The sequence below is a fragment of the Prinia subflava genome, chromosome 1 (assembly GCF_021018805.1).
Source record: "Prinia subflava isolate CZ2003 ecotype Zambia chromosome 1, Cam_Psub_1.2, whole genome shotgun sequence".
NCBI classification, from domain to species: domain Eukaryota; kingdom Metazoa; phylum Chordata; class Aves; order Passeriformes; family Cisticolidae; genus Prinia; species Prinia subflava.
Genome location: NC_086247.1, coordinates 29,014,825 through 29,042,726, shown reverse-complemented (window position 1 = coordinate 29,042,726; position 27,902 = coordinate 29,014,825). Strand labels below are relative to the sequence as shown.

Sequence of the window (27,902 nt, the reverse complement as noted above, 5' to 3'; positions counted from 1 at the left end):
GACTAATGATTTTTGTTTCAGACCAATTTGACTACGATGTCATCCCCCCACTGATAAGCAGTGAGACCTTTGTGCACATACTAATAGCTGAGTTTTCCACTAAATATGTTCCTCTAGTAAAATCTTGACCGGTTGAGAGTGGCGTACTGAGCTGCACCCGGAGAGGAGCTGTCCCAGGCACGCCCGTCCGCAGTGGCTCAGACACAGGCCACGGACCCCTTCCTGGGCACAGCTCGCACTTGTGTGCCGGCCATCACTTCCCACTTCTGCTCCCGGGGAGCCACCAGCGTGCTTTCCACAGGGACACAGACACATCCTGGGGAAAACCAGCCTCCTCCGCGAAAAAACACGCTGCTGTTGCCAGTCCACCAGGGATGAGGAAAACTGGCTTCGAGAGGGCTGCACTGAGCCGCTCAGCCCCTCTCACAGGCCATTCCCTGAGTTTGCGTAATCCTCCGCGGTGAAAAACAGAGATTTGCCCCTATCATCTCTCCGTTTCTCTTAAGTTTTCCCTCCCGCCTCACCGGCGAGCCTCTGAGGGGGATGTCAGGGCGGGCCGGGCCGCCCCGCTCCCGCCTCCCCCGCCCAGCAGCGGGAGGAGGCGCCGGGCGCCTCAGCGGCCGCCATGGAAACGCGACCCCGCCGGGCGGCGGCGGGCACGGCGTGCCCGGCCCGGGGCGGGGAGAGCCCGGGGGAACCGAGCCCCACACGGACGGAAAGCAGCGCCTCGCAGTGCTGGCGGGGTTTTTTGTTTGGTGGGGGGTTTCTGTTGTTTTGTCCGGAGTGGTTTTTGGTTTTGTTGGGGTATTTTTTCGGGGTGGGGAGGAATCATCCAAATGTAGTCAGCATTTAGTCACCATTTGTTCTATTTCTTTAATTTCATTAACTAGGAAAGCGGCAGCAGGCCCAGCCGGTGGTGTTCTTTCCCTGGGTGAAAGGGGAGGCATAGAGCGGGGGGCGGCGGCAGCGTGGGGAGGGGATGAGGCGGCCGGGGCGGCAGGAAGGGCGGCCGGAGCCGTGAAGGGCGGGCCGGAGCCATGAAGGGCGGGCCGGAGCCGTGAAGGGCGGGCCGGAGCCATGAAGGCAGCGGGTGCTGCAGGGCTCCTCCTTCCCCGTGTGGAGAGCCCGGAGTGCGGGGCTGCGGCTGCGTGGAGGGACCCGGTGTGCCTGGGGAGGCAGACACGGACACCGGAATGTAGAAACAGGGTTTCTGAGCAAGGCAAGGATATCCAGTGGGTTGAAGGGGAGGGATCTACAGTGTGCCTTGGAAGTACAAAGGCGGCAGGAGTACTCTTCATCAATTCCTCTCGAATTGGGGGAGGGCCCGTTACCCCTCCGAGGCCGGCTGAGCACAGCCGGTGTGGCCTCAGGGACAGCTGCTGCTCACACCTCTGCCTCCAGCTCGCACCATCCCTGCCCATCCCTCTGCTAATCCTGCCCACACCCAGGGCAGGGGAGCAGAGCAGTGCAGCGGCTGCTGATTGAGGGGAGTGGATGTCCTCTGCTGATGGACCAGCTGGGCTGGAAACGTGGAGCTGCGCCCGCAGTTTGCTATTCCTCTGCTGTCAACAAATAACAGCGAGAAACCGTCAAGCCCTTGCACTGCCCATCTGTGTAAAAGTTGGCATTTTGCCAATGACAGAGGTTAATCCTCCAGCTCAAATGGCAGAAGGCCATGTTGTGGAGTTACAACATTCATCAAGCCTGCTAATGATCTTGTGGTGACATACATGAATTCAGATGACGAGTGCCTTCTCTTTGCTTTAAATATGACCTGAAAGATTATGCTGCAGGACTTGTTCTTACTTTATCCTCCTCCTGCATATATTCAGCATGTTGCAGGCTTCAGTGCTGGCTTGTGTGTTGTTTTCCACACGGTGCCTCTGTTCCTCAGTGCTTGAGGCGGATGCTGCTCTGGGGATGAATTGCAGCTGGGCACTGAGGAGGGCTGTTACCTGTGTGTCTCCTGCTCTTGTTTTGCAAAAACTGAACCATGTACAGTAAGCAGTGTGAGGGAGGTCTGATGGAGATGGGATTGTCTCAGGAGCAAGGTAGTTAAATGCCACTTAGCAGAACTGCAATCTGTTTTTGCCTGCATGACAGAGCTACTTACAGAGCTCTGGGCAGCAGCTTAAACTCCAGCTTGGTGCCCAGTGCAGGTACATGCCCCATTCTCAGATATCCAGCCTGCACTGTCACAGCTACAGCTGAGATCACCAGACTTCTAGTCCCAATAAAGTGAGAGAAAAAAAAATAAAGCTAAATACTTTGAAAAGTAAGCAAAAAAAAAAAAAAAAAAAAAAAAAAAAAAAAAAAAAAAAAAAAAAAAAAAAAATTAGAGGTGTCTCAGACTGAGAATCTAAAGTACCGTGTACCATGTCCCTTGTTCATGTTCTTTATCAGCCATCAGGTTTAGGTGGAAGGATGTTGAGATGCTTGAGTGTGTCCCGACAAGGGCAACAAGGCTGCTGAGGGTCTTGGAACACAAGCCCTATGAACGACTGAGGGACCTGGGGGTGTTTAGCCCGGAGAAAAGGAGACTCAGAGGTGACCTTGCCACTCTCTACAACCTCCTGAAAGGTGGCTGTAGCCAGGTGGGGGTCGGTCTCTTTCTCCAGGCAGCAACTGACAGAACGAGAGGACACAGACTTAAGTTGTACCAAAGGAAATACAGGCTGGATATTAGGAAAAAGTTTTTTACTGAGAGAGTGATAAAGTACTGTAACTGTCTGTGTGGGGAGGTGGTGGAGTCACCATCCTTGGAATGTTTAAAAAAAGACTGGATGTGGCACTCAGTGCCATGGTTTAGTTAAGGTTTTAGGGCATGGGTTGGACTCGATGATCTTGAAGGTCTCTTCCAACCTAGTGATTCTGTGTGGTTCTGTGATTCTGTAAATGAAGATTTTCTGTAGTATCAAAGCTAGATTCTGTTCCTTCATGACACGTCTGTCCTTACGCTGTTCCCTGCTCTGTGTGGCAGCTACCAACTCCACAAACGCACTAGAGAAACTGTAGGTTTGCAGTGCAGGTGATTTACAGGCCAGCATTGTGAATGATTGTGTCAGTGCTACTATGAAGAAAGCGAGTTGTGCTGCCAGAGTGCGAGTGGGAAGCTGGAGACAGGAACCAGACAGAATGTCTTCATCTGCTTTTGCCATGGGAAGAAATTTTCCTGTAACAATACTGTGAATCCGTCATCACTCAAGTGATAACACTGGTGTGAAAACTTGCCCCTCTGCTCCTGAAAAGGTCTAACAACACCTACGTTAGTGTTGGTGGGGGACTGTGCCCTCTGAGCCCCTGAGGAACACCAATGAATAATCTTCAGTGCAGAATACAGTTGGGGCAACATTTGGCTTACAATGATGCACAAACACAGGCAGAACAGAGGAGAAATCAAATTACTGAGCAGGCACTCACCAAGTGGTTACTGGCTATTCTGCTCACCAATGATGCTAGAATCCCACAGCAAAAAATACACCTTAGAACATCAGATGTAATTACAGACTGCATCCTCACATAGTTGTGCAAGAGGCACAGTTCTAAACCAGCATTTGACTAAAATAGTAATATCCTTTGAGATACTCTGTTTATCCAAAAATACCTCTCTTCTGATTTAGACCTGGTCAGGGCAGCTGTTTTTCCGTTTCAGCCTGCCTGACTGAGGCACCTGGGAGGGTGCTGCAGGCTGTGAGGAGCACCCTGAAGCCCGAGGAGTGACAGTGAGCTGATTTGGCATTCCAAGTCCTGCCTGCTCCTGGGGCAACCCAGCCCAGCCCATGGCTTCAGCCAGCCCCTGCTGCTGCCTTCATTTCCTTCCCCTGAGCTGCTCGGGTGGGAGGCAGGCTGCATTCCCCGGGAAAAGGCAGGCTCTGGGACAGGTTATTGATTTGCTGGGGGGACTCTTGCTGGAGGGCAGTGAGAGAACAGCGCGGTTTGGCCCTGTGAGAGGATGGCTTGCCCAGCCAGAGATCAATATGCTTCAGCAAACCAGGGAGCAGGCGCTGGCAGAGCTAGAAGTTTCCTTTGTTCTGTTTTTCTTGTGGAAAAAATAGACAAGCAAATAAGCTTAAGGGTTCTGGGTATAGAGAAAGGAATAACCTCTTTATTTACAGAGTAGCACTACCCATCCAGCAGTGACAGTTTTAAACCAGACTGTTTTAAGTTTGTGTATAGCTGAGGAAATGGTGACTAGTAAGGGTGGGGAATCTAGAGAGTTTAGTGCATGTCTGTTGGGTTCCTTTTGGTTTGAAATAAGGGCAGCTTCAGAGACAAGTGACCAAGTTCCCAAGTCAGTATTTTGTGGTTTTACAATCACACTTTCAAAAATGTTTTCTCGCTCCTGTTGCTGTGTGGAAGATCCACCAAAATAGCTCTAAAGATTGCCAACACACCAGGCAAAAGAATAAAATACTGCTAATAGCATATGTTTTGAAATTTTTGTGACATACAATACTAGGAGACAAATAGATTTGAAATGCAAGTGTGTTTTCTATTGTTTTTAATTTGACAGTGACTCCTTAAGAACATAACATTGCCTCCAGAGTTTATTTTACAGTTCACAGTAAATAAGAATTAGGCTGCCAGGCGTGGTTACTTTGATTGGGGTTTTTTTCCTTTTTTTTTTTTTTTTTTTTCCAGTTGCTCCTAAAATCATGTCTAAAAACTCCTAAAATGCAGATTGAACTGTTGCATGTTTTTGGAAGGACTAGGGCATTATGTCCCCACAGCACCCCATAATCTGCTTCACTGTTGCACAGTTGCCTGTAAGTCTGTTTGTAAGTCAAATGAATTGTTCTCATAACTACTTTATTCTCTTCTGAAGAGCACTTCCCTTTTTAAATTTTAATAACTACAATACAAAAATAATGAGCTAAACAGGGTGCAAGTGGTGACTGATGAGTTCATGCTGACAGCGTGCTTCTTGGGATGGCTTTGGTCCATGCAGCTCACACTTTTCAGTCAGTGCCCAGACACAAACCAGAAACTGCTCCCAGGAGACATCTTGGAGACTTGTTTTAGGAGACAAGGAAAATGCTGCCACAGGGACACAAGCTGAGCAGTGCCACTGGCTTTTAGAGTCAGAGGACAGGCACTAAAGCTGTTCAGTCTAATACAGATGTAACTGTGATCAGGTAACTAGGAGGAAAAGCTACCACAAATTTCAGCTTCATTAAGTACTTAGCTGTTCTGTGTAATGATCCTGGTCCTCTGCAGAATCTGCTAGGAGGGTCTCAAGCTGGTGGAACAGCATGGAGCTGCTTGCTTGGATTTTTTATAGAGTATATAGTGATTTAAGTTAAAAAATGCAGATTTCAGCAGCACCAGATATAACTGAGTAGTCTTTTTATCAAAAATTTGGGCTTCCTCTAGGGTGTGAAATATAAACTACAAGGTAAAGGGAGAAAGATGAGGAATGTAATTTGTGTTTTCTTCTACTGCAAGTCTGTAACCTCTGGCAGTGAGTGTCATGTCAGCTGGGCACTTTCATGCCTCAGACGTTCCTGCTAAGCCTGCCAGCATTTCTCTGTGAGAGACCAATTGGAAAGAGAAAGGAGATGTCAGGAACCCGTCTCCTTCAGCATGTCACTTCAGCTATTCAGCCACTAAACTTAGGATTTTAGCTGTAAAACAAAATAAATTCCAGCTTCCCTTCCTCTCCCTTCCCAAGCCCCCTGGGTTCTCCCTAAATAATGTCTGTGGGCACCCATTTAGGTTATTTGCAAAGTTTCCACTTACCACAGTAATTTTGTAGGAATGACTGTGTTCCTTCAGTGCTTTGTGATAATAAGAACAGAAATAGGGAATGAAAAAAAAGACCAGAGGAGAGTAGAGGCTTCACCTAGAACTGCCCTTTTACTAAGCAGCCTGACCAGAGTGTCAGGTAAAAGCCAGCAGTACTTCATCCTGAGCTATCACATCACTTAAGACTGAAAGCAATTATTGACATTTTTGCAGGGCTAAGACCACATTTAGGGTTGAATATGTCTGTTCAGGCAAGAAGTCCGCCTATGCAGTTAACTTCAAGACATTTAGTTAGTCTGATTCATGGGTTGTCACATCTGAAAACAGTAAAGTCTGGTTGAATTTGGAAACAGAACATGAAGACCCATGTGCACCTTAAAACTGCCTTCCTTAAAAACAAGACAGCGAATGCAAGCTCTCACATGTAAAATAGTCATGCCTTAAAATCCCTGAGGTTTTGCTCCTCACTCCTCCTGTTAGGCTGTATGAATACCTGGGGACTTTAAATCACAGAGTTTCCCTGAATAAGTGTCTTGATGACGTGAAGCTTCATCAGAGCAGTATCCTTACACCCTGCAACAGCTGTCTGTAGAAGACCAGGTGGGTCTTGCAGGTGACAGGCATTTAAAATCCAGTCACAAGCTCACCTGCTACATACTTAAAATAGGGCTTTTTTAAGGCAGGGAAAATACAAGTGTTAAGGAAAAGGTGATACGTGCGAAGTACTCTGTGCAGTTTGTGGCACCACAGTGTAAAATAGATATAAAGCTATTCCAGAGCATCCAGAGGAGAACTATGATGATGGTGAAGGGCCTTGAGGGGCAGCCATGAGTGGCTGAGGACACTTGGTCTGTTCAGCCTGGAAGAGACTGAGGAGAGACCTCATTGCAGTACAAGAGCTTCATCATGAGGGGAAGAGGAGGGACAGGCACTGATCTGTTCTCTGTGACCAGTGACAGGATCTGAGGGAATGGCCTGAAGCTGTGTTGGAGGGGTTTAGTTTGGATATTAGAAAAATATTCTTCACTTAGGGGGTGGTTGGGCACTGGAACAGGCTCCCCAGGGAAGTGATCACAGCACCAAGCCTGACAGAGTTCAAGAAGTGTTTGGACAATGCTCTCAGGCACATGGTGTCACTCTTGGGGATGGTTCTGTTCAGGGCCAGGAATTGGACTTGATGATCCTTGTGAGTCCCTTCCAACTCAGGATACGCTATGACTCCATGCATACAATAGTGAAGGAGAGCTATTTCCAGCACAAAGTTGGATGTGTGTGGAATCAGGATGTAGTAGTCCAGATTTGTACAGATAACGTGCTGAATTCACATACACCTTTTTCTTGGGAGTTTCAAATGGCTGAAAGTGCCTCTTGGATTTAGGTGTTCAATCTGCAGTGGTACCAGGGTGCTTAAAAGCAGTATTTAGAAGTATAGATTGACTGTTAAGGCACGAAGAGAGGAGCTAAGAGACTCTTGAGTAATAATTCTATGACTCAAAGTGATGCCAGTGTGTGGTCCCTGCTCCCATAGCTGTGCACCATTTCAGCAAGAATGGTGTGATGCCACATCCTTGGGAGTGTTCAAGGCTGGTCTGGATGGGGTGTCGAGCAACCTGGTCTAGTGGAAGGTGTCCCTGCACAGTGGGGTTGGAATTAAAGGGACCTCTTTAAGGCCCCTTCCAACCCAAACCATTCTATGATTCTTGAACAACTCCAACCACTGTGCTTTTGTAAATTGGATTTATAGGTACTAGGCTTTCCTTATCAGCATGGACTAGGAAAAGCACCCTGAAATATTTGATACTATTCTTTATCTTACAAGAAGGACCATCCTTGGCTTGCCCCAAAGAAACTTTCAGTGCTTCAGAAATGAGTTGTCACTGCTTTTGTGTTGCTCTTAAGTGGAATGCTTTCCGTGCCTGGCCTTTAAGTGTCAAAAGCCTCCAGCCTAAAGTCTACAACCACATAACTCTCTGTTCCCCTTTTTATTTCAGTCTTTTCTCAGAACCTCAGAGTACAGAAATATGGTTAAATTTCCCCAAGCAGTTCTAGTAATCAAATATGAAAACAGTAGAAAAATCTGTCTATGAAGTTAAAGAGTATCTTACAGAAAATTCAAGTGGATTTTTGAATAACATAGTTTTAAAGCTAATCAATAGCTAGAAATGCACTTCATCTGTAACTTCACATGAAAACCACTTCTAAAAGAAAACACCCCTTGTTTCTCCTTTTTCTTAGTTCCTGGGGTACTTGCAACAGCTTGTATTTTGTGTGGTGAAATTAGTGTATTAGGCACTGAATTGAAAGAAACTAAACGATACTTGTGCTTTGCTTACCTTGTTTATTTGCTGACTTCTTGCCTTTCAGACCTGAATCAATTCCTTCTGTCCTTACAGAAATAACAAGGAAATAATAACTTCTTTACACTGTGGGGTCGAGCCACCAGCCCCTTGGAACACTTTAAACAGTAGCAATCTCTCCCTTCCCTCTTTTAAGAGTGGGCTGAACTTGTTAAACTCCTGGGGAGTCTCATGATATGTGAAAGGGAGTGGCAAGGATAGAAGGCCTGAACATAGTAAGGGGATAAACTACAGTTTCTATATTTGTTGGGGTAGCCAACATATATAGAAGATGGCTAAGGATGGTACAGAATAGCTGAAGAAAGAAATAAACAAAACCAGACAGAAAACTATTGTAAGACTCTTTCAGCAAAGCCCTTGTGTGCCTATTTTACGGTGCTGGGTTTTGTGGCAGTGCGTTGCAGAGTTTGTCAGCTAGACCCTTTAAAGATCATGGCTTCCACCCTACTCTGTGACATTGCTAGCTAAGCCAAAGATTTCACTGGCTCCCTCCTTCACCTGAACCCCCTTGGAAAGTTCCTCCTCTCTCTCCCCTTTACTCCACACAAGGTGCTTGTGTGTCCACTCTCCACTACCTTCTAGCCCTTTACCCTTCTGGCTCTGATCATATCTCTCAGATAATTTTAAGGTATTTTAGAAATTACAACATTAGAACGCCTCCAGTTTTGAAGCCTCTCTTACATTTCCCTCAACTGTACATTGGCAGACCAAAGAAGCAGAAATTGTTGCCAGCTTAAAACATCTCCACTGCATCTAAGCACAGTTCTTGATGAGCACAGCCTGTCCTATCATTTGTCTGTTCCTTCCCTGTGGCTGCTGTCACTGCAAACCCATTTTTCAATTTTCTACCTCATCTTGTGCCAAAAGCAGGATCCAGCTATTAAGGTATAATGAAGTGCACTAGAAGGTCTCAGAAGTTTATCTTTACAGCAGGCCAACAAGCACCAGCCTTTCAAAAAGCAGAGCCAACAAAAGGGTTGTTTTGGTCTCCTTCTCCTCCTGAGCAAACAGAGAATTGTAAATTATACTAAGATGTGAATTACATTCATATGAATGGCACGAATAATGAAGAGAAGTGTTCTCAGAGTAATAATTGTGATTACTTGAACAAACAAGAATGGCACCCTGGACATCTAACCCTAGTCCTCTTTATCTGCACCATCACGTTCTCCCTAACACCATACATCATCTCCCATCTAGACTGAATTCAACACTTTGAGCTGTGTTTGATCAGGGACGGATCAAAGAAATTGCCACCAGACACCTTTGACAGATTTTAAAAGGACTTAGTTTTTGATTTAAAAACAGAAACTTAAAATGTCTGGTGGCCTGTCCTCAGAGATAGTCATTTGCTCAGTTTAAAACACAAAATTCTCTGCTTGCTGTAACCTGCTGGGCCAGGATTCTGATGTCCTCAGAAATGGTTTATATGCATGCCTTCACTGTGCTAACAAGTAACCAGAATGCTTTCAGTTCTAGTATTTCAACACAATGTTTTTGTCTCATTTTCAGGATGAAAACTGAAAAAAATGACCCCCAGTGAAATATGTGGAAACATTCTCGTGTGGAAAGGTTCATTTTGAAATCTTCCAATTCAAACTGGTTCGTTTTGGCTTTGTTTCACATGGAGATGTATACTCACAGGTGGTTTTACTGCTTTTCAGACCTTGGAGATCTATATCCACTCAATCTTGTCACAGTTCTCCTTGTGCTCCATTCCAGCCAGAGAACAGAATACAGTGAGAGGAAAAAAACCCACCTTGATAAGAACTACCATCCCAATTTTTTTCTTGTGTGTTCCAACAAGATATGTTTGAATTAAGATGGTAGAGTCATTGATCAAATAGTTCATTCTTCTAGGGAAAAAAAGTCAACTTCTTCACAGCTGCATTTTCCTATAAAAATTTGTTTTGGTGCAAGTTTTAAAGCAGCTGTAAAATATGATCTATTTTACAATTATTCTCTTATTTATGGACCTTAATGTAGACTAAAGACACCCAGATTCACCTCTTTTTTTTGGTTAGGAAAGAATGTATTGAAATGTTTACTGAACAGTACTGCTATAAACTGAATTAATCTCTACCACAGTCTTCCTAGATGGAAATGTCACTTTCAACTTGATTCTCCCCCAGTGTTGATAATCCCCTCCAGTCACTGAGTACTGTCTGCAAAACAAGCAAAAGAGCTCTGTTGTGAAGGAACAAAATCAGCTTGGCCACAAATTGTCAGCTCAGAATAAAAATAAAGTCTCAGAAGAAGGGCTGAGGTTGAAGGACACCATTCAGAAGTTGCAAAAAGCCAGGTTAGTAAAAATAGACCAAATGGCAGGGAAATGTTGGGTGAAATTGAAGCAGAAGTCCTCAATACTGTGGCTTTCACCATATAAAACCTGTATTTTCATTTTCTGTCACAAGTCATTAGAAATGTCAGTTCCTGTTCAGAGAGCCTCACTGCTGACTGTACCTCAGTTGGAGGTACTGCTTTTCGAGTTTGATTTGTCTTTGCATGTGCCTTAAGACAGCTGCACTGAATTTCCCAGTGACACCTGCAGTTAAGACCCCTACAATGAGAATTCAGTAATTCTTCCCATCTGTCTGTCTGCAGAGCAATAGTAGCCAGGTTTCCTCTGAAGTCCATGTGCGTCCTTCTCCTTTGTATCTGTGCTCTGACACAGTGTTTGAAGTCAGCAGGTGAACAGTACACACTGCAGAGCCTCCTTTCTGGACTGAGGGACTGCTGTTGCCTGCACACTCTGCCCTTCCCCCTGATGAAACCTGAAGTAAGAAGGAGGAGTCATGGACTCGAGCTCTGTCCAGCTTCCACTTTGGATAATTATACAAGATTTGTCTGTAGCCCCTCTGTGGATTTAACTACACACTGCACAATTCACTTCCCACTAGAGCTTGCCATGGAGTTTGTTGGGTGATTAAGATACAGTTCAGCAAGAAGATAGTGGATAGCCTTTGTGTATCTGATGAAACATAAACAGCATCTGAACAGACTGAGCACAGCCTTGAGTCTTTACAGTATGAAAGAAGAAAAGCCTTTACATCTGTTCCTGAAACCTGATTCCTGATGAAACATGCACCACACACTGTGCATCACACCTTGAGATCAGAAGAGAAAAACATCAAAACCCAAGTCAGACCTCTGCAGCTAATGGTTCTTAACTTGGGGCTCCTGGTGGCAGGAGGCTGCCCAGGAAGTTCTGACACCCCAAGAAATGCAAATTGCCAGAAGAGCCTAAGAGAGCCCTTCTGCTTTGTACTGGCAGCGTGGGCTGAGCAGAGGACCCCAGAGCCCACATCTCATGGGAGCAACAGCAGAAAGTACCCATAACCTATCTGCCTCTCCTCTGTGTGTGGCAAGCCCATCACCACATCAGAAAAACAGTACATTTGTGCACACATGTCATCAGTGCTCTGCAAATTTTGGCTCCAACCCCACCATCTGTCCACATCTTGCTCATGTGAACCAGCAGACTGACCACTCATCATATCTCACACCAGCTTACTGAGATAATTGTTACCACTGTTATTTCAGTAGCCATGCATATAAAACACTATTTCTGTCTTAAAGCCTGGGAAATCAGAACACCATTACCCAGCAAAAAGAAACCAACCAAATCAGAGTTAGTCAGGCTTTCTTTCTCTTTCTATCTGGTCAATCATAAGAAACTTGAATCACCATGACAAACAATATATTCCTCTCCTAAACTAGAAGCTTTTGAAGTCTTTTAGGCTGGGACATGCAGCCCTGTGAGTCAATTCATGTCAGCTGTGCCCATCCACACTCCCCAGGAGGGCAGCTGCCCTTTGGAGGTCTTAAAGAGCCTCCCTGGTCTGTGATATATCCCCAGCACATAATGCTCTCCAACACTTGGTAGCCATTTGTTGGCTTGCTGATGCTAATGCTCTGTGAACTCTTATCAGATGTATTTATTACCACAGTTGTTAATGTTTTGGGAAGGCACAGGCTGGCTTGAGTTCAAAGGAGAACCATAAGAACAGAAAATAAGCCCTGAAGGTGCTTACTTCAGGAGTCTGACTAATGCACCTTACTAAAGAGAAAGTTGAAAATGCAGCGTGGTGAGTGGGTGTTGATACTCACAGCTGCAAAAGGTGTTTTAGTGCAGGGCTCTTCAGTTCTGCAGAGTAAGATCCAGTTTCTTGCTCTCAGTGTTAGAATCTTCAACAATATATGAAGTATGTACATGAGAGGGAAATTAATTAATCTCTGGGGCTGGAGGTTGGGGCTTGTGTGACTAATTGTAATTGATCACCAGGGAACACAGGGGGCATCAATTAATTCACCGTTGTTAAAGATTTTAAAAGAGAGAGAGAGAGAGAGAGAAGGCTGAATGCATCACCTGAGATGTGATGGTATGTTGAGGAGAGTAGTGCAGGTGAAGGATGTGAGGTAGCAACAGCCCGAGGTCTCTTTTCTAATGCAATAACATGCAAATCATTTGTGTGTTTGCAGTGTAGCCTGTGAGGGTGTGAGTAGAAAGATGTTCAAGGTTGTGTTGTGATCTAAGAATACAAAACAATGAGGTGCTGCATCTTGTGTAACTACTAATGGATTTATTTGAATACAGAGCAGTATAAAAAGCAACCACAGTCCCAGTTAATTCCAGAGAGACAGTGGTGCATGTGTAACAGCTTAAAGCTAAAAAGCTTAAATGCATTTTGTTACTCTCATCTCTGCAGATGCTTTGTTCAGTGCTTATTAGCACAAAACTCACGTGAAGGAAAACAAAATGAAATCACTCGTTGCTCTTCTAGAATCTCACCTCCCTTCTTCATAAGGAAGGGGATAGTGAGGACACATGGGGCTGGTGCTCTGGAGGATATGAAAAGCAGATGCTCTTTAAAGCCACAGAGAATACAAACTTGATTTTTCTAGAAGATGTGTTGCTTCATAGAAGTTTAATGATTAAGGCCGGGATGAAAATTACAGTTTAAGTGCTCTCCTAGTTCCTTTCTGTGCTCTTTTCAGTGGCTCTTTTTTCCCCTGAGCTCTTGAGGTGCTTATTTGTAGGTGCTTGTCAGGAATTCAGTGAACAAGGGAAAGAAGAATTTTTCCATCATATTCTGTGTTTCTTTTAAAAACAAGAGGTTGAATTAACAATATTCATGCTAAAAGCTTCTTAAATATTTTGTGGACTTTGGTATTTTTTGGCATTCCTTATCACATTCATAAGTACATACAGTTGACTACTTCAGTACTACAGTTGACTACAGTTGAATAAATACATACAGTTGACTACTTCAGACTATCCAGGCCATTCCTTTGGTGTTTCCTTTAGAGAAGAAAAATGAAGACAAGATTTTCTTGCCATTCAGGGCCAGTGTGTTTCATCTGCTCAAATGATATTTCTGCTCTGGTGTGTGGGAGCTGCTCTCCCTCTGCAGAGGGATGGGGCTGGGCCGGGCTGGGCTGGGCAGCTCTGCTTTGCCTCCTGCTCCCCATCAGAGAAGGCAGCCCTGGCCTGTCCTTGGGGGAAGGAGCATCTTCCCAATTGACTTTCCAGCTGACTCCGCTCTTCTCTGACATTTCCGACTATTGTGCTAACTCCCTGTCATCCCAGGGAATGCTTCAGCCCTGCCACCAAGCCCGGTCTGCAGGGACAGCCAGAGCAGGGTCCCAGGAGAGGCTGGTAGAAGGGGAGGCAAGGGGATAAAAGAAAAAAAAAGTAGGTTTTTTTCAAAAGTTAAAAGAAAGGAAAGAATCAAGGGTCTGCCAGCCACAGGTTTGTCTCTATTGAACTCTGCTTAGCCTTGCCATGAAGAGCATACTTAGGCATTCCTCACTGTCGAGTGTGTTATTTTATTGTATAAAATTGTAACTGTAACTTGTGCAAAAATAAAATGAAGACATTAGAAGGAGCTTTCCATTTGCAACATTTTTACTGGGAGCTGAATTGAGCCTAACTGAGGTAAACAGAAAGGGTTGCAGAAGGACACACAGCTTAACTGGAGACACAGTGGGGAAATGAAGTTGAAATAAATGTATGTTTTTACATATGTCTGCAGCAGTCACACGATCAGTCATATGGCAAGAAGGCATGGATCAAAGAGGAAGAGCCTAGCATGAGATTAAAGGGGGGATAATTGCAAGCAACCAGAAAGTTTTATAATAGAGGTGATAATAATATACAGCAGAGGAAGGAAACAGCAAGGAACAGAAATGAGGATAAAATGCAAATAAAAGAGATCCTTTGATCCTTCTGGCTTGCTCCTATATAACAGAATTATTTTATCACTCACTTCATTTTCCTTCCACTTTCATCTTGCTTTCCTCTGATAGCTTTCTATTTCCCCTGCCCTGACACCATAGCTGCTCTGCCTCTCTCCACGTCTGGTAGCAGCACAGTGCAGGGTATGTCTTTATCGAGTGCAAGTTCTAAATATGAAACATCTTCAGTGAGGATTGTACTTCTCATTTTGCTGCTGACTCTGGGAAGCAACAGAACTGGCAGGGGGAGGAACACAGAAAATCAGCCTGTGTAGTGAGCCAAATGGTCTAAGTTCAGCCTGAAATGACAAAACCCCTCACCACCATTCTGGGGAAAAGAAAAAATATTTAAAGAAAAGAGAACCCAAGAAAGAAGCAGCCTGGGAGTTGGATTTTGCAAATATTTTTGAAAATTTCTGTCTTTTATCAAAGCTGCAGAAGTAAAAAACATTTTCCTTCCTCCTTCTTTCCCTTTTTCTGTATCCTGTTTGGTTTCATAGGTCAAGAGGTCTGTGACCAGAAGGAAGGAACCAGCCCTTTTCTAAAGAGGATGTCATTTGAGTCCCCAAACAGAAATCTCTGCACTACAGCACTGTGGAAAGCCTGGTCAGCCCTGGCTAAAAACTCAGGCTAAACTGGGTTACGTGAGTCACCACTTCACTGACTTCATACCTCAGGCACGACGGGAAGTAATGGTAGTGATGCTGATAGACACCAGAGCACAGAAGAGGGGAGAAATAATGAGAAGCACAAATAAAGAGCCAGTTTCTCCTCTATGATGGCTAGAAGGTGTGTTGATGGCCTGAAAAAGACTTAAAAGCATATGTGGCAGTGATTTCTGGGGGTGGCTTGCTCTCGCTCGCTGTGAGGGGGTGAGACTTTAAAGCACAGGATCTGCAGCTAGACGGATTTTTGTTTGTGTGTGAGTAGCAGTTCCAGCTGTGTGGGAAGATGAAGGCATCCTCGGTGTGCTCTGGTTTCAGAGGGTGCACTGGGAAGGCCTGCTTTATACATAGTGCTGCTTCTGCCAATGACAAAAGAGCAAGGCTGCAGGAATAAATCTGTTCCCTCTTCTGAGGCAGGACTCGGAGCCCCCTTTTACTGAACACTTTTCTGGGCACTGTTAGTGAGAGCCTTGTGTCTGTGAGGGCAGGGAATGCCCTGCATCTTCTGGACAGTAGGTGAGGTGTATCCCAGGGACAGGGAGGCAGGCCTAGTGGGACAGGCATAGGTACACCCAAATGAAAGGGTACCTAGAGCAACTGGACTTCAGAGTGGGGTAAGAATGTGATAATCCTGTTCTTGTCCCAGCCCTCAGGCTCTGACAGTTCACTCCTGGCAGAGCTAGTAGTGTCTGCTTCCCGTGACCTTAAATGGGCTCACCACTCAGGGATGGTGTTAAACATATTTGGGTTCCCACTTACTGACTCATTTTCTGATCCTCTGGAGCCCTAATGGCATGAGTGATTTGAATGATGTGAGCAACGATGAGAGCAGTGAATATTGAGATGTAGGGTGTGTGTATCACCTCCCTGTGACAGCTGTGGTGTGCACCGTGCTGGTGGGGAAGGGAACAAAGGGAGCAAAGGTATCAGAAGTGAGACAAAAGACTTGGCCTTCCACACATTAATTAGTCAAATGCTCTCAGCCACAAGTAATGGGAGAGTGATGCTCTGTGCCTTGTAGACAGTGACACAAACAGCTCTGACCTGCAAGGATGAAGGACAAGACTCCAAGCTAAAGCTGCTCATATTTCTTTGCAAGGAATTTAGATCAATCCTTCTCAAATGGAACAGTTGTTACCTGATTAACTCACCATGTTCAAGTATTGGGTAAGATGCAGGATTTTGTGTGCTTGAGAGTTAAATACCGAAGTTTAAAGGGATGTGGGATGTGTGTCCTCGGGGACGTGCTCATTGTGTTCCCTGCCCTCCCAGCCTGGGACTGCAGGACCAGCCCATCGGTATTTCTCCGACTTCTGGCTATTATTTTTGGCGCCTGCAGATTCCTTACGTACCACAGGAGGTCAGCACGGGATAAGTTTTTACTTCCACTGAGCGCGTGGAAAAAGCGTGTCTCGGTCTCGAGTCTGTGCAGTTCCCATCTGCTTCAATAGTGAGCACCACGTAGCTCTGGGTATCAGATATATGTAATACAGTCTAATGCTGTGCATATATTTATTCTCGTCTTTTCTAAGAAGGGCTAGTTTGTAGTTTTTCCCCTCTTTTTCTGGATGTTGTCATTACGCAAACTAATTTTGTGAAAAGCATCTCTGAAATATATATATACACACACTATATATATACACACATATTATCACATGTATCTTTTATATATACATATGCTGCTTATAGTATTTAGAAGGAAAGCTAAAAAGCCTGCAAGGCTAACAGCTTAGAAGCCTGGGAAAGATGGGTAAGTTTGCTTTTGGCCAATAGCCATAGGAGAATGTTCACATTGTTAATGAAAAATACTGAAATTAATGTTTAGTGGACTAGTTTTTGTCAGAGTCAGACAAGACCTATGTCAGAGTCAGACCTGGAGCTATGGCCTTTGCTTGGTTAAAAACAACCTTGGTGGTTTAATCCAGTCTGTGGTAGTGGTTGCTCCCTTTCTCACCACCCGTAACTTTTGGCTTTTTACAACCTGGAAAAAAAATCAATGAAGTCTTGTCTCAGAGCAAGACTGTACAATAGGTATCACAAGGCAAAGCTGAGACAGAGTAATGAGAAATTTGCTTGTCATTTGCCTTGCATTGAAATAAATGTGTTTGAAAACTCTTTTCTGCCCCAGAAATTGTAAGAGGAAAAAAAAAAAAAGAGAAAAAAGAAGAGCTGTGTCTGTTCACAGTGGTATCTTCTGGGCATAAACAGGCAAAATATAATTCAGGAAGGTGCAAATTCTTTTTCCTCTCCAAAGTTAAACTTGGAACATAAAACTTAGCATAATGTTTGCTTTTTATTTTGTAAGCCAAAAAGAGATGTGTAGTCTTCAAATAATTGTTATAACAGAAGTATTTTTCTTGGCATCATAGAAATGAGTGTGTGGGAGAGGGAGAAAAAAGTTGGCAGTTTAAGCAAATAAACTAGAAAATAATATGTTCGCTTAAGGGCACCAAAATAATATTATTGTGCTCTAAGTGACATTTGCATTGCTAAAAAGTTGCAGCAGATTTCCATGAGCACCTCACATTAGAAGTAATTAACCTAATGATTCTTTAAGGCCACATTTGGAGAACAGGCCTCCAATGTAGTAGCATAAAGCAAGATGATGGCAGCATTCAAAGTACAAAATGCACAGGTCATTTAAACAGAGATTGTTTTCTTGCAGCTAAGATTATTTGGAGTCTAAATTTGAATCCAGTGAATTATTTTACTACAAGGAATGAGGTTAGAGGATGTTACTGATGCCGATAGAGATAGAATAGGTCTGTCTCAAAATTTTCTCTGGGAAGTACATGAGGTTGTGAAGTATTTCTAAAGGAAATGCACCTGAGCTAGTTGTCATGTCTTAGGGCAGAACTGGATCCAAAGGAGACAACGCCTGTGCAGGAGTGGAGGGAGGGAGGCACAGGTACTGAATTTTGGTTTAAAACGGAATCCCTTTAGTGCAGAAAACATGAAGAGAACTGTAATTCTGAAGACAGCCCATCTGTCTTCAGAAACATCAACTACCGCAGAGATTATTATCTCTTAAAGTGGCATTTAATTAGTGGAATTTAGTCTGAACTATCACTTAAATGCTTCCATGGTAATTATATGACTTCAAATCCCCTCCTTTTTATATCTACAGGAATCCGCCATAGGATTCCCTACTCTAATGGTACAAGTCAGCCAGCTCTGGGTACCTGCGCGGCAGGAACGGGGCAATGAAGACAGGGAGCTCCAGGGAACGCTGCTCGCCCCGGCAGCGCCGGGATCGGCCGGACCGGGACGGCTGCGCCACCCCCGAGCGGGTCCGGCTCCAACAGCCTCGGCCACGGATTGCTCTGCTGGAGAGGGGACCGAGGGCGTGCGTGTGTGCTGAGGAGGTGCTGCTGGAAGAGCGCAAAATGCGGGCACGAGAATGATCAAACCATTCATTACATTTAATAGCCTTGCTGTTTTCATTGGACTTGGCATTGCAGCAGAAGGTAGGAAAGCATTAGCCAAAGGAAAATCTAAATATGACCTAACGAAGCTGGAAGGGGAGTTAAGAATTTGGACAGAAATGGTATTGGTTTATACTTTTCTTCTTCTTTTTTTTTTTTTTTTTTTTTTTTTTTTTTTTTTTTTTTTCTCTTTTTTTTTTTTTTTCCTCCAAGAAACTACTCCTCTTTACAGGGGTGCCTCTCCAGCTTGCAAGTTTCGAGCAGTAGTTTCATCAGCTTTACTATGGCAAAGGCAGATCCTGGCCAAAGGATCCTTTGCTATCTGGATTGCTGCTTGCTGTGCACAGGGAGGCTTCTCCCCGGCTGCCAGGCAGGAGCAGGACAGGGGAAGTGTTGCTTGCACAATGCATCAGGAGCAGCAGCGTGAGCCTGGAAGTGGGAAAGCACAGTCACCAGCTAAAGGCTGGACTTCAAATTCACAGGGGCAAAATTTAGAATTCAACATCCCTGTGCAGCGTGTCTTAGCTCAGTGTGTAAACATCAGCCCTCTGATGAAAGGGAAGGAAATCAGCCCTGTTTGTAACAAAGTTGATGCAAAGGTTATCAGTGGCTGACTCAGCTGGTCCTTGGTTGATGCACAGGCATTCGTGGCTGTGAAAGAACTGAAGCTCACATAAACAACTAACAAAAGCTATATACAAGGGATTTATTACATGAATAATTTGACATACTCCATGGCAGTCAGATACAAGTGCATTTAATTAATGTTTTGTGGACATCATAACAGTCGGAATATTTCAGCTGAACAGTCAGTATTTGGCTGAATTCAAGCCAGTGCAATTCATGACATAACCAGAAACAGGGAGTTACAGGTCTACAATGAGGTTAGACTAGATAGCAACAGCATATTTATTGTCACATCAAAGCATTACAAAATATGAAAGCCCAATATTTCAACTATCTCTAAAATGGTATTTGTACAAAGCTGTTGTAGATACTTAAATGTAAGGATTCGTTGCATCAGTAATGGACCATGACTTTATTTTTGGAAGTTATTTGAATATTCAGAATTATTTGGGGCAACAAGAAGAAATGTAAACATCTGACAGTCCTCTGAAGGTCCCTTCTGAGAAAATACATTGTGTGCCACAGGAAAAGTGCATTCTAACTGGTGTGTCTACTATGGCCAGTTTGACTCACATTCACTTAGCACCAGGTATTTATCCATTTCTGCAGTAAAAAGTTAGAAAATCTTTGTATTAACTCAGAAAAGAGAAAACAAAGTCAAAAGTTTTTTTTTTCTTCTTCTTTCTTTAAAGGAACAACAAGTAAATTTTAAAAAAAAACCCCACCCAACATTTAAACAGTTGACTCTTATTTACAAAGGAACCAGGAGCTAGCAAAGCGCATAGCCCCTGAACAGTCTTTATTATTTATTTCTTCAGGTTCATGTACCTGAATATATGAGTTTATTTACAGCTGGACAGGTATCCACAGAAGTAGTAATCAGAATTTTTCTATTTGGCTAGAAGTTGTATAAAAAAAGACAAAACACTGTTCAAATACTTTCCAAATATATATATATTAAAAGTATTCAGTATTTCCATCAGTGCCAGAGTTGGAAGCTCTTTCTCATTGTAAAAAGTTAACTTTGTGATAGTGACAGCAAAGGACTGACAGAGTCAGTCAGAGCTTTGATTTGAGGGACTGCAGCTGGAGCTACCCCAGGCCCAGCAGGCAGATTGCAGGGAAATGAATCCATGTGTGTCTGTTGCAGGGACAGGCCACGTCCTGGTGGAGGGTGACCTGCTGCTCCAGAGAGCCTCCCACTCACGCTGGACAATCCTGTGGAACCCTCTGGGGCAGGTTCCCTCGGAGAACAAACACCCCAAAACCTCTGAAGTAGTGGAAATATTCTTTATGCAAACGAACAACTAGCATGGGCAGGTAGCTCAGTAAATGGAAAAATGTAATCACCACACTAATTCTTGTAAAGAATATAAAATTAAAGGTTTGGCCCCTCAAATACAAATACATACTTCAAAAATATTTTTTAATTAACATAACCTAGACGAGTGCAAATCTCTGGATACATAAGAATATGACAGCCTTCATACTGGTATCAAATACTCAAGCAGTTTGCATATAAACAAAATCTTTCTTTGTTGTTGAGTCCATGCTTGCTTTAGTCTAAAGAAAGGATATTCTTATTAATTCTACTTTTTTGGTCTTTCTTCCTGTAGGATAAAGCCTAAGAAACACACTTCATTCATTGAGTAGACTGGGCTGTGTATATTACAGTGACAACCCAAAATTTAAGTAAGAAATGTTGCATGCAGTATCTTTTTCCTTTATTTAATTACACCAGCTACAAGAACAAGACATCCATTTTCCATCTTTCCTGCTCCCTTCCAACAGAAGGTACAGTAAACCCAGTCTCGGATCCTTCATCTCTTGCACATCCCAGCCCTGAAGTCCATCAGTGGTTAGGACGAAGGGCTGAGCATTTTGAGCACGGCATTACCTGGGGCAGCTGGTCTCAGCAGAGAGACCACAACCCCTGAGGAGCCATCCCTGCCTCCCAGGCGCTGCAGGGCACCGCGGGGATGGTCAGAAGGAGCCCGGGCTGCTGGCATGGCTGCAAGGGCTGTCTCAAGGGGGACGATGGTGTCTGCAAGCCCAGGGGCAGTGGCCTCTCCTTGGCACAGCTGGGCTGAGTGTGGCTCAAACTCCTCCTGAGCCTGGGTGAGAGCAGCTGCTGGCCCTGCTCGGCCGCCCCAGCGCCCAGGATGAGCCAGGGTGCAAGAGGCGCTGGGGCTGGAGCAGCTCTGGCGCAGGGAGCACAGGTATCACACCCCTGTATTTGGCCACACTGGGCCTGGGAGCCCAAACTGCTCCCCCAGAGCATGCCAGGTCCTTGACTTGCCCACAGGTCCCTAACCACTCTGCTCCTCGGGCTGTGCAGCTCAGCATTCCTCTGTCCTGCATCTAAGGTTTTTGGAGAGCAGAAACAAGACAGGAGATAAACATCTGCCAAAGGAGATGGGAGCCCCTGCAGCTCCTCAAGTTTGGGGGTTTCTAAGCTAGGGGAAAGGTTGAAGTGATTCAAGATACAGTATGCAGCTGTGTGAAAATGCATAGTTTGTATGAATACATTCATTTACAAAGACCAAAGGAAGGTCCTTTGCTATGTAGTTCAATCACCATCTGCTTTTAACAAAAATGTGAGCTGACAAAGCGACAGGATGTCAGTTAAACACAGCTCGGGGGTTAATGGTAGCTGAATGGCCTTTCCCAAATAGAGAATTAATGTTTCTTTTTGCTTTTTGGAGATAATTTTAACTAGTTTTTCATTTGAAGTCTGTTGTTTCTCTAATCATGTATTTTAGGATGTCAAGAGATTCCTATTCAACTGTGGTCATCTCAGTAATGACAAACCCTGCTTTGAGCATTGTTAAGAAGTAAAAGCCCCGTAAGACAAACAAGCAAAACAACAGAAACCTGGGTTTAGCTATGGTGTGCGAACTAGATCAAAACATGGTTCTTCTGAACTGCTGAAATTCTAGTTCAGTAATGAGTGGTGCTTTTTTGCTGTTTTCTTGATTTTTTTTTTTGTCTTTTTGTTGTAATAGCTGAGCTAATACTGAGAAAATCCTATGAGTTTGCTCACCTTCCTTTTATTTAGTTGACACTTTGGATCCTAGCTGCTTCTCGTGAGGAATGTCTGTTGTCCTGAGCATTCCTGAACATACAACAGTAATGTAACAGGCAGGATGGGCTTAAATTGAGAAAATATTGGCCTAAGTTATCTACTTTAATGTTTTTCTCTCTTTGCACTTTTTCTGAAGAAAAATTGCTTTGCCACTTGTGACACTAAAACACAGTAGTCTGCTTCCAAATGTAACTTTAACAAAGATCAGTACTCTCTGCTAATCAACATGTTCTATAAATATTTAATTCAGCAATGGATTGACTTTGCTTATGATACTTTATCTTCATGTTTGTTTCATGTACTTGATTTTCACTTAGTATTTGACTTAGATTCTTTCTTGCAACTTTTATTCAACTGTATCTATGGAAATTGCACAAAAACATTTCTGAAGCTAGAAAAAAGAATCAGATTCACATGGAGGAGAGTAACATTATCTAAGCACACTTTGCAATCTAAAGTCAAGAAACATTGCCTGTTGCTTAGTGAACTGATCATTCATCGGGAAGTGGAAAAGTAATAAAGATTATTTTCCATACAAACAATGAATATTAGAAGTGCAAGAGGATGAGATCTGCTCATTCCTAAATGCATTGACCAGAAACAAATTATTAATCAGCTGAACTACTTGAGAAAAAAACAAACCTTCTGAATTTTTATAAAGTTACTCTGTACAAGGCTGGTTTAGTGCCTTGTAAAATTGATAAAACTCAGGAGCTCATGCTTAGCAAATCACGAATTCAGTAGTCATTCTTTAAAGATTCAGATACAAGCAGATACTTCTCAGTACCTTAACTCAATTATTTTCATCAACTTTTAGGTATTAATATGCACTTCTTAATTTTGCAAATTTTTTTAATTTAAGAAGAACAACTGAAATGTTTGGAGTGTCCTGACTCGTACTGAAAATGACTCCCGAGATATCTGAAGTCCATTGGAAGTACTCTTGGTTCAGCAGGCAGAATTGACTCATATGCTGACACAAAGATTTTAACTTTTTTTTTAATATGAAATAACAGCAAAATTCTCAGAGGAATTTTGGAGGGCCCAAGTCTGGGTGGGCTTTGATCCAGCACTAAATCATTTTCAGTGACAATGAGCTCAGAGGCTTTTTGATGAGTTATGGCCAAGGTCCTCTGAATTCTTGAGTTCTCTCCAGCTGCTGGTGATACAGGGGACTGTGGGAATTTGACAGTGGTCTGTATGGTGGCATTTTGTTTTGTGTTCCTAATGCTGTGAGAATGAAAAAAGCACCTTTTTCTCACAAGAAACAGTTTTTTGCTATGTCTAAGTCACTATCAATGGAAACCTCTTCTCTAAATGTGCTGTGCCGGCCCATTGGCTGCCCCCAGAGGGCAGAATCAAACCAGACTGCGAAGGAATTGCATCTGCAAGTCTTCTCTTCTAAGCTTTCCTTCAAACATTCATGGAAACACAGCAACCAGTCGTGCCACAGAGCTGTGTTTGTGCTGCCTGACAGAACATGACCTTGGACAGGGCTGTCATCGCTCTTGTTCCTCAGCCGAACACGGACTGAGTTCTCAGACCCCTGTGCTTACTGTAAAGGTTTCCAGCTTAGTGTGCCCCATGGTTCCAGGAGCTGAGTCCTGCTGTGCAGCCCTCATCTCGGTGGTGCCGTGGGCAGTGACACCAGTCCATGCTTCTCCTCAGCACAGCTACCACTGATGTTAAGCACGAGCCTTGCACACCACTGGCAGTGTGCTGGCCTCGCTCCAGGGACTCCTGGTGATCCCTGGAAGGACACACCAGCTTTGCAGCATGCACAAATACCTGGATCATGCTCACCTTTTGCAGGAAGAACTACAGCTTGATTAAAAATGCCAAGGGGATACATTTGCAGTCCAAGGTGAAACTACACCCAGGCTATTGGAGCAGCAGGCAGCTTTTACTTTTACCTATGAAAGCAGAAAAGAGCAGAATGTCTGGAAGCCTCCGAAAATGAACTGGGGTCTCTGGGAGGTGGCCAACTAAGAGCTTTTGCAAGGATGGATTTTACATGACTTCTGAGCTGTGCATGGTCCATACATACACACGCTCAGCCTGGGAGAGGGGAGCCCAGGAATGATTCACCCTGGGAAGGAAATGAGCATCGCTGCCTCTCTCTGCCCTCTTCACTGCCATTTGCCCTGTTTTCCCCAATTTTCTACATGTGATTTGGAATAAAGAGTTTGGACAAAGTAAAAGTCAAAAAGGTCTTTATTTTTCAGCATGCTCCATAAGATTTAAAAGGATTCTATGCTGGGGCAAAGTAACTGTTCTTTGTTCAAAATGCTGAAACTGGCATCTACAAATTAAGATAAACTACATGGAATAGTGTAAGTGCTGTAAGCTTAACACCAAAACCAAAGGGAAGATGAGTTTATTAATTCCCTTAGGAATAAAAGGATTGTCTTTAGGACACTAGTTCCCAAAACTAGTGGGGATGAAGTCAAGAAAAACCAAATGGAAATGCTATTGCCAACCTGGCAGTGGGCCTGCAAGGTGGGAGAGCTGCTGTTTAAGGCAGGCAAATGGGCTCCTGCTGGTGCCTTGTACCAGCATGAGTTCATCCCCTGCAGGGCCCAGGGGCCTCACAGGCTGCCCATGGCACAGCGCTGCATCAGCACGGGCAGAAATGGCTCCTGGGTGCTTAAGTTAAACTCACTCCCAGTTTCTACGAGCTCTTGGCTAAGAAACAGTTTCACACTTCTTTAAACTAGATTAGGCTATTTTTTTAAACCCTTATCAATTAAACAAATGCAGGTTTTGAATATAAGGAAATCTACCATCTAGAACTTGGTCTCCCCTTCATTCACATTCCACTTTAAACCATGATATCCATTAATGTATTGAATTTACCAAATGATAAGAAATATCAGAAGCTGTAATATTTCTCAATGTATCATTAAAAAAGTCTCTGATCCAAACAGATTATTTACTGTATTTTATGGAACTTGCATTTTTTATAAAAACATCTTAGTTTCATGGTTAATTTCAAGTTAAAACTAGATTAATAAAACCTTTACTGTTTTGTGTATCAAAAATACATGGCCCAAAAAGTGAAAAAAATATATAAAGTGCAATGCAGAGCAAATTAAAGCTCAGTAATTTTACACTGAAGTGAAAGAGGAAATGCTCTGGTTCTAAAAATACTAATTCAGAAAAAATGTTTTTAAAAAAGAACTTGAACTTACATACTCTCTGAAACAAGATTTGTTAGGAAACAAAGGAAGAACAATGTATGCAGGCAGGTATTTATCTTTTGTGACAAGCAAGAAAAAAGGATCTGTGGATATAAATACTGCAGTCTTCTGCAAGCAGAATGTTTTAGAAATCCTCTACTCATAAAAACTAGTTAATTGGGCTTTTAGTTTCCTACAGCTGCTTACCCTGTGCTAAATTCACCCCCTTCTATGATAGAAATACTTCTCTTACATGAGACAATATGAATAGGAAATGACAAGAAAACATCCTTGCTTATTCAGAGTTAAAAAACCCCACAGCACAATTGATGCTGGTGGTCCTCTTTCTTCAGCTACCTGATGACCTCTTGCCCAGCATTGCCATCACTATTAAATTGGAGCTGTAATAAAAAGAGGCTGAGAATCTGCACTAGCAAAGCAGCTGAGAATCTTTCCTAGTTGTTACGACATCTGGGTAAATGTATACCCTGGTTCTCTGTAGCCCAGAGATCTTCAGAGGTCATGACTTCCCAGCCCCTTAATGAACCTTGCAGGGTCTGAGATTACTATGAATAATTCCAGACTGGTTCCAGGGAGGAACAAGGTCCAGTAAAGTTGTCTTTCATGTCCCTTAACTCCTCCAATATCTGCTTAGCAAAATCATGGAGCAGTTAAGATGCAGTTTTGAGACTCATTGCATGTACAATTATTGATCTAATTCTTCTCTTTTCCCCTATATATCTAATTTTATATCAAAATCAATGCCACCAGCCATAGGTGTAGCTCTCCTGAGTTTAATGTTGTAGGGGTATGTGCAAGTTCAGGTCCTTAATGAGACTCCAGACAAGACAGAGTGGGATAAAGGCAGTATTACCATGCCTGCCCATGAAAGGGCAGGGGCACAGACCCAGCAGGCCATACAATATCTAGCTTTATACAGACCAACACTTACAGGACTGGCTCAAGCCAGCATAACTCAGGAAACCTCTCTCTAGAAATGTCTCTGCTGAGGGTAGGAAGAGCTTTTCCTACAGGAGCACAAGCTTATGTCACCTTAACCTGCTGTGGAACCGCAGTCTGATGCAGGATGCAGAGGTCTAAATGTACTATAATATTCCCAAACTCCATCACTGACCAAGATAATGTCTGGCTCCTTGCACATGGAATGGATGAAGCTGTGTTAGAAATGCCACAGGCAAGCAATGAGGCAATGTCCTCTTCATAAAGGTCTACTAATAAAACACTAACTTAGGAAGTCTAAGACTTGGGAAAGAGTTGAGAAAGAGCCTCCTTTACCTGGGGGTCCAGCCTGGTTTAGGGCACAGCGTCGGGTTCCAGCAGATCTTTGGGAAAAACTTGGTTAATGTTCCAGGGCTCTGTGAGAGCCCCCACAGGAGCTGCAGCATGGCTCTGGAAGGAGGGAAACAACCCTGCCTGATTTGAAGTCTAACAATGCTGTGACTCATTCAGTGACTTTCTGTAACATAAAAGCTGTCCCACAGTTTTAATTGCTGAAAAAGAGATTCTTTCTCTTTAAAAGAATGTCTTGTACTATAAGCATGTCATGAATGCACGTGGATAAGCAACCTCCCTCAAGCTGGACACAGCAAAGGCAGCACCTGAGCCAACAGCACATGGACTGGGATGGTGACTCCTTTCACAGTGGGCTGGCTATCCTGGATCCCTGCTGAGAAACCCCCTTCTCCCTGGGGCTGGTATCAGCAGGAGAGATTACAGGCTGAGTACCACCAGCCTAACAGCTCTTACATCTGTCACTAGGTAACACATTCAGAGTTGGGTATGCCTAGAAACTCTTCCAAGAGCCCTGCAAGTGTGCAGAGGTATCCACTGTATTCACCCCTCTCACCAAGCTGAATGCACCACCCTCAAGCCCTCAGAAAGGGAGAGTCACAATTTCACACTCCCAGTTCCAGTGGAAAGTACACAGAGGAAAACCCACGTGCCTTTGTTCTACAACCACTACCTGTGTGAGCAGCCCTTGTCAATGAAGTTATTCATGGGAATAACTGAACCCTCCTGAGAAAACCTGTACTGCTTTGAGGGCTCAGATCTGCATTCTGCTCTTAATTGTGGAATAAGACTTTTTATCAGACTTGTAATTTACAAAAAAAAACCCAAAAAACCAACCAACCAACCAACCAAACCAAACCAAACAAAACAAAAACAAAACCAAAACAAAAAACAAAAAACCAAAAACCAAAAATCAACCACAGAACTTCTGTAATTGACTGCTTAAGACTAATTTCCTCCTATTGGGATCCAATTCTGAGCAATTTTTTTCAGTTCTTGCCTGAGTGGCTCAAGCCCCTTTTGACTAACGTCTCTGCATTTGTACGTTGGCCCTTTGTTCCAAGTCTGTCAAACAGGGAAAGAACCAAACAGTCTCTGTTCAACAGAACGATTATTTCTGTCTTTCAGTTAATTCTGGACTCAGTGCACAAGACAAAAACAGTAAGAGAGATGGGAAGATGACCTGTATTTCCTTATTTATCAGCAAAAAAAAAAAACCCAAACAGGGGTGAGATAGCCAGATACACCACACTTGGCAGCCTGTATTCCAT

General features: G+C 43.7%; 1 long non-coding RNA gene across 1 annotated transcript; it reads left to right on the top strand.

Annotated features, from left to right (window-relative positions):
- Window positions 1-627: 627 nt before the first annotated feature.
- Window positions 628-27,475, top strand: LOC134547878 (uncharacterized). The gene is made up of 5 exons (XR_010079642.1): window positions 628-755; window positions 9,615-9,704; window positions 10,191-10,404; window positions 14,840-15,128; window positions 18,132-27,475. It is a non-coding gene; the product is annotated as an uncharacterized LOC134547878 (long non-coding RNA).
- Window positions 27,476-27,902: the final 427 nt, after the last annotated feature.